At 39.6% G+C, this 15182-nt stretch overlaps 1 protein-coding gene across 37 annotated transcripts in view; it reads left to right on the plus strand.

Moving 5' to 3' along the window:
• Positions 1-15182, plus strand: part of NRXN1 (neurexin 1) — a gene marked incomplete at both ends in the record, with an annotated part of 1144386 nt that overhangs the window by 1055778 nt on the left and 73426 nt on the right. The window lies entirely within an intron of this gene.

Genomic DNA, 15182 nt, shown 5'->3' on the forward strand with positions numbered 1-15182 from the left:
CAGATTGGGAAGCCTCCTGACCAATCAGACAGGCCTCCTCCCCGCCCCACCCCCGCCCGAGCTGCCACCTTTCTTCCACTTGGTGGCCTCGGCCTTGGTCCCTGGACAGTCCGAAAGCAAGAGTGGGACGGGAGCCCAAAGGAGACACCAAGGACAAGACATCACACTAGAGTCTGTGTTTCTGCTTCTGTATTTAGTGTGGCTTTTGACAGGCATAGGATGAGGCAGTCACATGCTGTACAGGTTTTCAATATATAGGTGCTGAAAAATACACAAAATTCCCCAGTAGGGAAAAAAAAAAAAGAAAAGAAAAGAAAGTGAGGGTTGAGAATGAAGAGGGTGGCTATCAAAGTGAAAGGGTGCAGACAAAGGAAGTTCCACAGGCTTAAGTACTTATTGAAGATCTGTTAAGTATAAGAACAATGTTAGTCATCGATGACAAAAAAGACAACTAAGGTATGATTTCAGCTTTACTCAACATGTATTTATTGTGTTATTTCAATAGCACAAGGCTAGTGGTTAACTAATACTTTCAAGAAGTTCTCTGCAGTGCAAAATAGATTCCAATAAAACGAACAAGTCAAACTGTGATGAAAATAATAGCCTTGGCAGTAAGTTTTTCTCAGGTGACAAATTAGAGGAAAAGCATTCTAAGCAGGGGCTTCAGCATGAGCAAAAGTCTATAGTTGTGAACATGCACAGTGTTTTAGAGAATTTGGTGCAGACACAGGGTAATTAGAATGCAGGGAATAGTAGAAGACGAGGATGGGAGTAATTTAGAGTAGATGTTTAGAGAATATTGGATACGCCACAAAAGAGGTTAGACTATAATTCTCTGGGTAATGGGATGCTCTGGAAGAGTGTGGTTTTGTTGTTGTTGTTTGTTTTGTTTTTAGCAGTAACGTGAAATTGTTTGCATTTTTGAAAGATAATACTGGTGAAGAGTGGATGGTTGATTCAACAGTATGAAATCTGAAGCCGTTGGATACCAGTGAGTAGATGCTCACAATTGTCCAGGTAGACAATGCTGTTAATGGCCTGAAGAAAAGCAGTGGGCTGGTAAAAAGGGGGGAAAAGTTCAGAGCCATTTCAGAGGTGAAGCACGTTTGCATCCTCTCAAGTATTAGGAATCAAAATCTAACACTTGTATAAAAGTCTTATCTCTTCTTTAAAGATAATCGTCTTTTCTGCTCCCCACAGTATATCATATTTTTGTTCTGCATAGCATTCGGTTGTATTAACATTATGGTTCCTTCTGGCCAGTTTCCTACTGTCTTTTCACAGTGGGTAGCTACATTATGAGGATTATTTTGTCTGGCACTTGATAAGAACATGATCTATTGATTGATAATTCCTTTATTATATTCTTTGCAGCAGGAATACTAAATAAATTTAAAATATTCAATAATGAACTAAGAAAAAAGATAGTTTTATGAAGCATTTATTATTCCTTTGGTTACTGTGGACTATTACTGGCTGCAGGGCAACAGCCTGCCCCACTGTTTTCTAAACCGTGGTGCCATCATGATGCCATGTTTAAACAATCAGCTTTTCAAGCTGTGGATCTGTGGAATGCTGAAAATGTTTCCAGTGCTTTAGCAATGAGATGGGCAATAAGCTTTTACCTCCCTCTGTCTTTCCTGCAGAATTCTAAATTATTTTAATTTCCACTTTAGATGCATATAGTAAGAAATGAATATGAATAATCTGTGATGGTGTTTGGGAGACAGAATGTACCAAATATTCTCTGCCCGGACTATAATTCAGAGTGTCAAATTACCTACATTATTATTACAAACTAGTGTGTGTTAATTCACCTATCTTCAAGTTGTTGACTTGAGAGGCAAAGGAAGTGGGGAAGAGAGAGTAAAGAGATGGCTTTGAAAAACTGTGAATTTTCAGAGGGAGAATATAAATAAACAATTCAAGATTGAATACGGAAACCCCATTTTTGTGAGCCATAAAATTTTGATATGCCAAGTAGCCTAAATTGGGAACACTGAAAAGACTCAAGAAAACTACAGCAACCACGAAACACAAAAATAATCTGCCTCCCCCAAAAAATGTCTCATACAAATTGACACCAGAGAGTACCACATTTTTTAAAATATATGTCCTTGTGAGTTTTGAAAGACTAAGAAATGGATTGCAGAATGACAGAAGCTTATTATGGAGTACAATAAATATTTTATTATAACTGAAAGAGTCATGAAACACAAGTCTTTCCTCAGGTTCAAGGGTTTATATAAAATGCCTATCTGACCCTGTCACTACCCTGCTTCAAAGGTTTAAGATGCCTGAGTTCCTTAAAATGAACTACAAGGTTCTCTCTGATCTAACCCCTGCCTATCGCTTCATCTTCTTTTATCTCTACCATCTCACCACTGTAAACTTTACTCCAGCAATAATCTGCTTGCCCTTCCTTCATCCAATTCACCATGCCTTTTCCTGGCCCTCTAGATTTCTTCTAATAGTGCAAATCAATCCTTATTGCATTGTGTTTAAATTGTACATTTCTAACTCTCCAACTAGATTTCGTCAAGAAATATTTCTAAATGAGAGGGGGGTATCTGTTAAGCCAAGGGGAACCAAAATGTTCCATCCTTGATATTCTATCTGAAATAACATAAAAGTGTATACTCTTTGTTATGTCTAGAAATACCTTGTGGAATTGCTCATCATTTCTGACCCATAGCCCCCCGGGGATTATTGGAAATATTATGTGTTTCAGATGTAATCCTGAAAGATCACTATGTTACGGTTTGTAAATTTTAATACAAGGTTGTAAAAAAGTAATAAACAATTTTAAAGTTTACAATAGACTTCAGGAAAATTGAGTTAAACATGTGAATCAAAAAGGCACATCAGTGTTCAAGGATGGCCTATGTGCTCATTTATATATTGAACATTTTGCAAATTATTGTTTTGGATAACTGCTTTGCAGCTTCAGGGAGGTTGCCAACAGATTTTATCAACTTTCAAATAAGGATGAATGGATATTACAGGGATTGAGAATAAATATTACATTGATAAGATTAGACACTCATTTCCTCACACTGGCAAAATGTAATAGAGACATCACAGATTTAAGAAATAAAATGGCTTTCTGAAGTAGCAAAAATTCATGGTTGGCATTATGAATATAGATGCTTAACAGGAGTAAGGAAATGTACAAATTGCCTTTTGTGATGTTGTTCCAAAGTTGAAAGCAAACTAGCTGCATAATCTTAACAAGCTATATCTTTCCCCCATGCATATGTGCTCTCAGCCATAAATTAAAACAGCCGCACTAGAATTAGGGTCAGAAGATGTGTAGCCTGTATGCCACCTCTGCCACTATCCCCTCCTGTGCCCATAGCAGACAGTGATGGATAATTAATTGGAATACTCTCTTCCACTGAGCCTCAGAACCCTACTCAACAATTTAGAAAACCACTACTCTTATACAGGAGTTGACTAAGAGAAAAACTAACTTGTTTTCCAGTTCTCAAATTCCGTGAATCCCTCAGTCTAAACTCTAAATCATAAGCAAGCTCATCCTTTGGAATGGGCAATATGAGATAGCTTCTGATATGATAAAGAACTTGAGGCTTTTTAAATGTTTGCCTAGATTCCTTTGAGCTTTCCAGACTTTCTGTAATATCACTGCCTTGTATTTGTTCTGCCTTTGTAACTTTTCCCTGGAACTTCATTTTCATTTATTATTCATCTCTTCCCTGACCCCAACCCTTTGAGGTCAGTAGAGCACAGAGTTAAGCTAAATCATCTGTGTCATCTTTAGTCCTACAACCAGCAATAAGCCAAGCCCAAACCAGTACACAAAAACCTTGACCCACAGTCTGTTTTTCTGGAATGGCAAAGCAGAGCAAACAGATGAGGGAAGGAGGATGCAAACTCCTCAGTACTATTCGGGGTAAGCTTTTTCAGCTTTTTACATTACACAACAAATGTTTCAGTCTCCCATTCCCACTCTCAAAAAGGCTGTTGAGTTCATACTTTTTTGCTAAAAATTCTGAACTGGGAACTGAAGGTAGAAAAACGAACATCACTGACATCCTAATAGTCTTGCCATTCACGAAGGCCGAAAGCTAAAGTCAGGCCAGGAGGACAAGTGTAGACCAGAATTAGATCATTCTCAGTGTAATTAACAAAGACAGACTTAGCAATGTCTTTGACCAGGTCAAATCTGTCCAGCCTGGAACTAACACTGGACTCACAATGCTTAGTGCAGTCGAGTATCAGAAAAATATACCAGGGCACTGAAAAAATTTAAACTTTTCCACATCTTACTATTCTTTTCTCTGAATTTTACATGGAGGTATATTATATGTGTTGGTTTTCTATTAATGTGTAACAAATGCAAAAAACTTACAGGCTTAAAACAGTATGCATTTATTATCTCATGGTTTCTGTAGGTCAGGAGTCAAGGCATGGTTAACTGGGGTCTCTGCTCAGGCTATCAGAAGATTGCAGTCACAGTGTTTGGCTTGCCTGTATTCCTTTCTAGAATCTTAGGAGCATCTTCCCAGCTTAAACAGTTGCGAGAACTCAATTCTGTGTGGTTGTAAGACTGAGGCTCTCAGCTCCTAGAGGCCACCTGCAGTTCCCTGCCATGTGACCCTTCCATAAGCAGTTCACATCATAGGAGCTTGCTTCTTCAAGGCCATTCCTCTAAGACTCCAGTCCTCTAAGACTCAGTGTTTATAACCTAATCTGGGGTGTGACACATTTGCTGTTTTATATTAGCTAGAAACCAGTCATGGGACCTGCCTACATTCAAGGGGAGGGGATTACCAAAAGCCTTGCATACTAGGAGGCAGAAATTGTCAGAGATCTCTCTAAGGTCTGTCTGCAACAGTATGTGTGTACTAAAAAGGAAAAAAAAAATTATATGTTACTACTTAAATAGAACTTAGTTTGTGCCAATTTCTTATTTTCATCTAGTAGCTTATTTAATTTTTACCACTATCTAATGAGTGAATATTACTATTATTGTCTTCATTTCATAGATGAGGAAACTGAGGCAGAGTTCAAGTGACTTGTCCAAAGCACACAGTTGGTCAGAGGTAAAATGGAATGTGAATGCAGATAATCTGGCTGCAGAGCCCATCTTTTTTTTTTATTTTCCTCAAATAGCATTTTTATTTTTTTCTCCATTTTATAATTTTTTCTAACATTTTTATTGGAGTATATTTGCTTTACAATGGTGTGTTAGTTTCTGCTGTATAACAAAGTGAATCAGCTATATGTATACATATATCCCCATATCCCCTCCCTCTTGCGTCTCCCTCCCACCCTCCCTATCCCACCCCTCTAGCTGGTCACGAAGCACCGAGCTGATCTCCCCGTGCTATGTGGCTGCTTCCGACTAGCTATCTATTTTACATTTGGTAGTGTATATATGTCCATGCCACTCTCTCACTTCGTCCCAGCTTACCCTTCCCCCTCCCCGTGTCCTCAAGTCCATTCTCTACGTCTGCGTCTTTATTCCTGTCCTGTCCCTAGGTTCTTCAGAACCTTTTTTTTTTTTAGATTCCATATATATGTGTTAGCATATGGTATTTGTTTTTCCCTTTCTGACTTACTTCACTCTGTATGACAGACTCCAGGTCCATCCACCTCACTGCAAATAACTCAATTTCATTTCTTTTTATGGTTAGGTAAAATTCCATTGTATATATGCGTCACATCTTCTTTATCCATTCATCTGTCGATGGACACTTAAGTGGCTTCCATGTCCTGGCTATTGTAAATAGTGGTGTAATGAACACTGTGGTACATGACTGTTTTTGAATTATGGTCTTCTCAGGGTATATGCCCAGTAGTGGGATTGCTGGGTCAAACGGTAGTTCTATTTTTAGTTTTTTAAGGAACCTCCATACTGTTCTCCATAGTGGCCGTATCAATTTACATTCACACCAGCAGTGCACTAGGGTTCCCTTTTCTCCACACCATCTCCAGCATTTATTGTTTGTAGATATTTTTATGACGGCCATTCTGACCAGTGTGAGGTGGTACCTCATTGTAGTTTTCATTTGCATTTCTCTAACGATTAGTGATGTTGAGCATCCTCTCATGTGTTTGTTGGCAATCTGTTTATCTTCTTTGGAGAAATGTCTATTTAGGCCTTCTGCCCATTTTTGGATTGGGTTGTTTTTTTTTTTTTTAATATTGAGCTGCATGAGCTGCTTGTAAATTTTGGAGATTAATGCTTTGTCAGTTGCTTCATTTGCAAATATTTTCTCCCACTCTGAGGGTTGTCTTTTGGTCTTGCTTATGGTTTCCTTTGCTGTGCAAAAGCTTTGAAGTTTCATTTGGTCCCATTTGTTTATTTTTGTTTTTATTTCCATTTCTCTAGGAGGTGGGTCAAAAAGGATCTTGCTGTGATATATGGCTTAGAGTGTACTGCCTAGGTGCTCCTCTAGGAGTTTTATAGTGTCTGGCCTTACATTTAGGTCTTTAATCCATTTTGAGTTTATTTATTTATTTATTTATTTTGCGGTACGCAGGCTTCTCACTGCCGTGACCTCTCCCGTTGCAGAGCACAGGCTCCGGACGCGCAGGCTCAGCGGCCATGGCTCACGGGCCCAGCCGCTCCGCGGCATGTGGGATCTTCCCAGACCGGGGCACGAACCCGTGTCCCCTGCATCAGCAGGCGGACTCTCAACCACTGCGCCACCAGGGAAGCCCGAGTTTATTTTTGTGTATAGTCTTAGGGAGTGTTCTAATTTCATTCTTTTACATGTAGCTGTGCATTTCTCCCAGAACCATTTATTGAAGAGGCTGTCTTTCTCCATTGTATACTCTTGCATCCTTTATCAAAAATAAGGTGACCATATGTGCATGGGTTTGTCTCTGGGCTTTCTATCCTGTCCCATTGATCTATATTTCTGTTTTTGTGCCAGTACCATACTGTCTTGATTACTGTAGCTTTGTAGTATAGTCTGAAGTCAGGGAGCCTGATTCCTCCAGCTCTGTTTATCTTTCTCAAGATTGCTTTGGCTATTCGGGATCTTTTGTGTTTCCATACAAATTGTGAAATTTTTTGTTCTAGTTCTGTGGAAAATGCCATTGGTAGTTTGATAGGGATTGCATTGAATCTGTAGATTGCTTTGGGTAGTATAGTCATTTTCACAACGTTGATTCCTCCAATGCAAGAATATGGTATATCTGTCCATCTGTTTGTATCGTCTTTAATTTCTTTCATCACTGCCTTATAGTTTTCTGCATACAGGTCTTTTGTCTCCTTAGGTAGTTTTATTCCTAGGTATTTTATTCTCTTTGTTGCAATGGTAAATGGGAGTGTTTCCTTAATTTCTCTTTCAGATTTTTCATCATTAGTGTATAGGAATGCAAGAGATTTCTGTGCATTAATTTTGAATCCTGCTACTTTATCAACTTCATTGATTAGCTCTAGTAGTTTTCTGGGAGCATCTTTCGGATTCTCTATGTATAGTATCATGTCATCTGCAAACAGTGACAGCTTTACTTCTTCTTTTCCAATTTGGATTCCTTTTATTTCTTTTTCTTCTCTGATTGCTGGGGCTAAAACTTCCACAACTATGTTGAATAATAGTGGTGAGAGTGGACAACCTTGTCTTGTTCCTGATCTTAGAGGAAATGGTTTCAGTTTTTCACCATTGAGAACGATGTTGGCTGTGGGTTTGTCATATATGGCCTATATTATGTTGACATTAGTTCCTTCTGTGCCTACTTTCTGGAGGGTTTTTATCGTAAATGGGTGTTGAACTTTGTTGAAAGCTTTTTCTGCATCTATTGAGATGATCATTTGGTTTTTCTCCATCAATTTGTTAATACGGTGTATCATATTGATTGATTTGTGTTTTTTTATTTTATTTTTTTTGTGGTACGCGGACCTCTAACTGTTGTGGCCTCTCCCGTCGCAGAGCACAGGCTCCGGACGCGCAAGCTCAGCGGCCACGGCTCACGGGCCCAGCCGCTCCGCAGCATGTGGGATCTTCCCAGCCCGGGGCATGAACCTGTGTCCCCTGCACTGGCAGGCGGACTCTCAACCACTGCGCCACCAGGGAAGCCCTGTTGGAAGCTTTTTAATGACAGTTTCAATTTCAGTGCTTGTGATAGCTCTGTTTATATTTTCTGTTTCTTCCTGGTTCAGTCTCAGAAGGTTGTGCTTTTCTAAGAAGTTGTCCATTTCTTCCAGGTTGTCCATTTTATTGGCGTATAGTTGCTTGTAGTAATCTCTCATGATCCTTTGTATTTCTGCAGTGTCAGTTGTTACTTTGCCTTTTTTCATTTTTAATTCTGTTGACTTGAGTCTTCTCCCTTTTTTTCTTGATGAGCCTGGCTAATGGTTTATCAATTTTGTTTATCTTCTCAAAGAACCAGCTTTTAGATTTATTGATCTTTGCTATTGTTTCCTTCATTTCTTTTTCATTTATTTCTGATCTGATCTTTATGATTTCTTTCTTTTGCCTATCTTTGGGGTATTTTTGTTCTTCTTTCTCTAATTGCTTTAGGTGTAAGGTTAGATTGTTTATTTGAGATGTTTCTTGTTTCTTGATGTAGGATTGTATTGCTATAAACTTCCCTCTTAGAACTGCTTTTGCTGCATCCCATAGATTTTGGGTCATCGTGTTTTCACTGTCATTTGTTTCTAGGTATTTTTTGATTTCCTCTTTGATTTCTTCAGTCATCTCTTGGTTATTTCGTAGTGTATTGTTTAGCCTCCATGTGTTTGTGTTTTTTACAGTCTTTTTCCTGTAATTCATATCTAGTCTCATAGTGTTGTGGTCAGAAAAGATACTTGATACGAGTTCAATTTTCTTAAATTTACCAAGGTTTGATTTTTGACCCAAGATATGATTTGTCCTAGAGAATATTTCATGAGCACTTGAGAAGAAAGTGTATTCTGTTGTTTTTGGATGGAATGTCCTATAAATATCAATTAAGTCCATCTTGTTTAATGTGTCATTTGAAGCTGTGTTTCCTTATTTATTTTCATTTTGGATGATCTGTCCATTGGTGAAAGTGGGGTGTTAAAGTCCCCTACTGTGATTGTGTTACTTTCAATTTCCCCTTTTATGGCTGTTAGCATTTGCCTTATTTATTGAGGTGCTCCTATGTTGGGTGCCTAAATATTTACAGTTGTTATATCTTCTTCTTGGATTGATTGTTTGATCATTATGTAGTGACCTTCTTTGCCTATTATAATAGTCTTTATTTTAAAGTCTATTTTGTCTGATATAAGAATTGCTACTCCCGCATTGTTTTGATTTCCATTTGAATGGAATATCTTTTTCTATCCCCTCACTTTCAGTCTGTATGTGTCCCTAGGACTGAAGTCGTTCTCTTGTAGACAGCATATATATGGGTCTTGTTTTTGTATCCATTCAGCCAGTCTATGTCTTTTGGTTGTAGCATTTAATCCATTTACATTTAAGGTAATTATTGATATGTATATTCCTGTTACCATTTTGTTAATTGATTTGGGTTTGTTATTGTAGGTCTTTAACTTCTCTTGTGTTTCCTGCCTAGAGAAGTTCCTTTAGCATTTGTTGTAAAGCTGATTTGGTGGTGCTGAAGGAAAAAAATTAAAATAAAATAATTAAAATTTAAAAATTTTAAAAATTATTAAAAGTAAATAGTAATAAAAAAAAGAGAACAACCAAACCAATAAAGAAATCTACGAATGATTACAAGCACTAAAAACTATTCTAAGATAAACATAAAAATCAGAAACTAGTCAGTCGCAGACAGTAAACCCCAAGTCTACAGTTGCTCCCAAATTCCACCCCCTCGGTTTTGGATGATTCGTTGTCTTTTCAGGTATTCCGCAGATGCTGGGTATCTCAAGTTGATTGTGGGGATTTAATCCTCTGCTCCTAAGGCTGCTGGGAGATATTTCCCTTTCTCTTCTTTGTTCACACAGCTCCTGGGGTTCAGCTTTGGTGTTGCCCCCACCTCTGTGTGTAGGTTACCCTCAGGCTTCTGTTCCGCCCAGACAAGATGGGTTTAAAGCAGCACTGATTAGGGGACTCTGGCTCACTCATGCCAGAGGGAGGGAGGGGTACAGTAGTTATAGTTGGAATGCTGGGTGAGCCTGTGATGGCAGAGGCCAGAATGACTTTGCAACAGCCTGAGGTGTGCTACGTTTTCTCCTGGGGAAGGTGTCACTGGATCAGGCGACCCTGGCAGTGGTGGGCTGCAAAGGCTCCCGGGAGGGGAGGTGTGGATAGTGACCTGTGCTTGCACACAGGCTTCTTGGTGGCTGCAGCAGCAGCGTTAGCATTTCATGCCTGTCTCTGGTATCCAAGCTGATAGCCACGGCTCACGCCCGTTTCTGGGGCTCTTTTAGGCGGTGCTCTGCCTTCTCTGGGCAGACAGGGAAGGAATCCCCTCTCCATGCGCACCCCAAAACAGTGGTCTCTTGCCTCTGAGGCAGGTCCATACTTTTTCCCAGACTCCCTCCTGGATAACTGTGGCGCACTAACCCCCTTTAGGCTGTGTGCACGCAGCCAACCCCAGTCCTCTCCCTGGGATCTGACCTCATCCAATGGCCCAAGCCTCAGCTCTCAGCCCCTGCCTGCCCCGGCAGGTGAGCAGACAAGCCTCTCAGGCTGGTTAGTGCTGGTCGGCACTGATCCTCTGTGTGGGAATCTCTCCACTTTGCCCTCTGCACCCCTGTTGCTGCGCTCTCCTCCATGGCTCCGAAGCTTCCCCCTCCTCCCGCCCACCCCCCATCTCCACCAGTGAAGGGGCTTCCTAGTGTGTGGAAACTTTTCCTCCTTCACAGCTCCCTCCCAGAGGTGCAGGTCCCATCCCTGTTCTTTTGTCTCTGTTTTTCCTTTTGTCTTTTGCCCTACCCAGGTACATGGGGAGTTTCTTGCCTTTTGGGAAGCCTGAGGTCTTCTGCCAGCGTTCAGTAGGTGTTCTGTAGGTGCTGTTCCACATGTATTTCTGATGTATTTGTGGGGAGGGATGTCCACGTCTTATTCCTCCGCCATCTTGAAGGTCCCCCCACCACGTCTTCTTAACACATTATACATCACTCTGTGATGATAGCTAACTCTTTTATAGCACCATCTAAGTGCTTTACATATTTTAATTCATTTCAGCCTCCAGTGATTGCACAGGTTTAATATGCATCCTATTCATCCCCTTTAATTTTGACAAGCTGAAAGAGACCATAAAATTTAAACTTGAATATAATTGCTTTCCATGGAAGTAGTAATACATACTATTTATTGAGTGGTCATTTTGCTAAACCATCCATAAATATTATTTCATTTATCCTATAACCTCTCTGGGAGGTAGATATTGTGATCCACATTTTGTGATGAGGACACTGAAATTAGAGACATTAAATAGCCATGATTTCTTGGGCTGGGGCTCAAAACCAGTTCCCTTCGAGTCAGAAGCCCGGCTTACAATAACTGTGGTCTGCGATTTATAAGGCACTGCCAAGCTTGTACATCTTCTTTTTCAGCAAAATGTGCTGACTTGTTTTGTTGTGGGAAGAAAATAAAAATTTTATATCTTTTTTTATCTTATCTGAAATCGAGCTTCTGTTGTCTGACTTTCACTATTGAACAACTCCTGGTTGACCAAGAAAGCAAATGTGGGAACTTCATTCTGTGGCTGGCTGTCGCACATTCTGCCAGAGCTCGTCTGTAACTCCAGAGTGTCTTCCCCGCCCATGCTGTGCTCAGACTTCTGAGCTGATTTCCAGTCATTTTTACAGTGAACAGCCTGTAGGGTCAGGAAAGGCAGATCCTTCCCCCCTAAGTGTGCCTTTCATCACATTGATATCCTGTGATTGGGAGAAATGCTTCTAGACTCTGTAGAATATCATCTAGAGCTATTTTCTTCTTATTCTCTGTTATTTAGGAATATGTTGGTACAGAGTGGCTTCATAGAAATCTCTCTAAATTATGTTGACTGCCTTATTTTATCCCTTCCCTTTCCTCCTGAACACCTGTCATTGACTCCATTCAGAATTCCACAGAGGTAAACACTGATTTAATTAAAGCTGTGGAGTAAGTAGCAGATTGTTGTGCTAGATTAAATTAGTAAAATGGTATTGCATCAAAAGCTAGCATGATGTTTGCTTTCATTGATACTATTACTTAGATATTTGAATCATCTCTAGTTAGACAATTTCCGTTTCATTTCATTACACGGATGTTTAATGGAAATTGAGACTTTGTGTTATTCTTTCCCAACTAGATTATAAATCCTGTCTTCCCTTGGAAAGAAGCACAGTATAGATTCAAATGAGCTGCCAAATTGATTTTTGTGTTTGTCCTGCTTTAGCCCTGACCAGTTCTGTAGCTTGTACTTTTAGTGGGGATTTTCTGTGCACATTGGTTCTTCATATCAGGCTGGAAGCAGTGTATCACTATAGAGAAACGTTACAGCCCAGGTACAGGAGAGCTGTTAGCAATTATTCAGGAGAAGTTCACTGCTAGCATAACATGATGTAGAGGTACTCAGAGGGCCTCTATTTAAATCTGTCACTTGCTTTGTCATTAAAAGCCAAAAAGTCTTCTTTAATGGCTTCATTCCTTTACATATAGAGTTGGATTTCTGTTAAAAATTCAAACTCCCCTTAGGGTGGAGGTAAGAAATAGCTCTTTAAGCCATAGTCAGTCATTTACATTTTAGTATAAATTAATCTCAGACTCTTTCTCCAGAGGAGGTTTTGGAAGTTAAAGAATGTGTAGATGGTATATGTTCAAATTTGTGCCTGTGTGTGTGTGCATGTGTGTTCTGTTAGGTATGTGTGTGTGGGTAGGGAAACTAGGAAGGGCTACATATAGCACACAGAGGCAGGAACTCTGAGACCAAACTTTACTTTCTTAGCAGTTTATTAGAACTTGACATGGATATATTTGATTATGGTATTGCTTCACTTCCTGATCAATTACCTGAGTCCTTATCTAGTATAGGAAGTATTACTTCCTGATTCATCTCCTCATTATTTATCACACAATAAAGAATCTGATATTATATAGAAACTACCTCATAGTTTTTAATTCTCCAATCTTTACATTTATTCAAAAATCATTTTTTGAGCAAAGCATAGTGTTAAGGAATACACAGGTACATAAGACTTGGTTCTTCTTCCAGTTTAGTACCTGACATGTCTAAATAACAACAATTTGTAAAGATGTATGTTCTACAGAGAGGCAGAAATTAAATTCTATGCCAGTGTAAAGAAGAGAGATGCAGTTTGTATGGTCAGGTCAGGGGATGGGCATATTGATAAGGGAAGTCATTTTGGAGATATTAAATTTAATGTCCATATTCTAAATTGTTAGGACTTATTTGTAGGAGAGTAGTCTTTAATCCCTCCCTCTGAGCTAGTTTACCTTTAGTTTAGACATAATTCTAAAATAACATGATTATCTAATATCTTGCTACTCAAAATGTGTTTCAAGGATTGGCAGCATGGGTATTACCTGGAAGCTGGTTAGAAATGCAGAATTTTAGTTTCTTTCTCAGAACTACTGAATCAGAATCTGCATTTTAAGAAGACCCCAGAGTGAACTGTAGCGCATTAAAGTTCAATAAGCACTGGTCTAATACCCCAGCACAGGGTATTTTCCCAGAGCTTTGGCACATTGGGGATGTCTTGCTTTATTGGTTAGGAGTTGATGGAAACAGGTCGGCTGACTACAATGAGAGTAGTAAATAAAAGCCAACTAATGTATACGTCATGCCAATGAGAAAGGCCCAAGAAAATTTATAAACAGCTGACTCAAAATGGAAAAAAAAAAAAAAAAAAGGCAGTTAGGCCACTTCATGTGTAGGTAAGAATCCCTAAGAGTCTCACTGTGTCACAGCACCATAGAATAATTACTATTCATAATAATGAAACCCATGTCATTATAAAAAAAGGTTAAATTACATTCAATGTCCTTTGATTAAGAAGGCAGGGGAGGGCTTCCCTGGTGGCGCAGTGGTTGAGAGTCCGCCTGCCGATGCAGAGGACACGGGTTCGTGCCCCGGTCTGGGAGGATCCCACATGCCGCGGAGAGGCTGGGCCCGTGAGCCATGGCCGCTGAGACTGCGCGTCCGGAGCCTGTGCTCCGCAACGGGAGAAGCCACAGCAGTGAGAGGCCCGCATACAGAAAAAAAAAAAAAAAAAAAAAAAGAAGGCAGGGGAGTGAATAATGTGTTTTAGAATGGTTTTTAGCACAAGTTTGTTCATTTTACTTTTTAATTGTTACTTAAAGAGGTATGCTTCAATTCACCCATGCTTTGGGTATCAAAAAACTGGGTTTCCAAAAAAAATGTTTTTGTAAAAAAAAGTTTGATATTGCAAAAAAAAGCAACCCAGTACACATTGTGGGAAATGATTTGCAGAGAATCCATTACACATATTCTACAATTTAAAAAATGTGGGTGTGTATATAAAAATTACATGTGGTAAAGTTCTTCCTCCTTTTACACAGTGTCGCGGTCACTGATCATAAAATATTTGGTTAAGCTCAGAGTCACTATTTATAAAATAGCATGTGAATATAGTTTTCTGGAGTTGTATTGGATCCTGGCTTGGGGAGGGACATACCATCATCTTTTCAGAGTTTAGGGCAGCTAAAGGTTTTAGTCCTTCCTTGCTTTTACTTATTTGGTTGACCTGTGTGGTTTGCACTTTGGGCAGAAGCATGGAGACTGCAGTGTCCTGTTGCCCCTGACATTTCTGCTTGATGGCTAAACATCACAGCCTTTCTGTTTATAGAGGTCATCCCACTCTGCTGACCAGGCGGTCTTTTTGCAAAAGCAGTGCAGCAGCATTTTATAAAATCCCTGAAGTGGTGGTAATTTGGGCCAACCCAAGATTTGAAATAGGCAAAGGTTGTTTTCACTGTCCTTACTTTAAGCTTCCTTTACCTGTTTTCCCTCCCTAAGTGACATTTCCTCTGCAAGCCCATGACCCAGCTTCCTAAGATTCCCAGGCACACAGTGTCCTCAGGCTCTCCCCAGTCTACAGAGATGAACCCTAGGAACAGCCGGCAAAATAAGGATGGGCCATGTACACTTTTGAGAGACTTGAAAATTATATACCCTCGGAAAAAAAGTAATTTGGGGTAATTCTATCTAATTATGTGGTGCTTTGGAGAAGCATAGAGCTTTATGTTAAAAGGAAATAATAAGCTTCTCAAAAGCAAAGACTGTGTTAGGTAAAAGATGAATAA

The sequence above is a fragment of the Hyperoodon ampullatus genome, assembly GCF_949752795.1.
Source record: "Hyperoodon ampullatus genome assembly, chromosome: 15".
In the NCBI taxonomy this organism is placed as follows: domain Eukaryota; kingdom Metazoa; phylum Chordata; class Mammalia; order Artiodactyla; family Ziphiidae; genus Hyperoodon; species Hyperoodon ampullatus.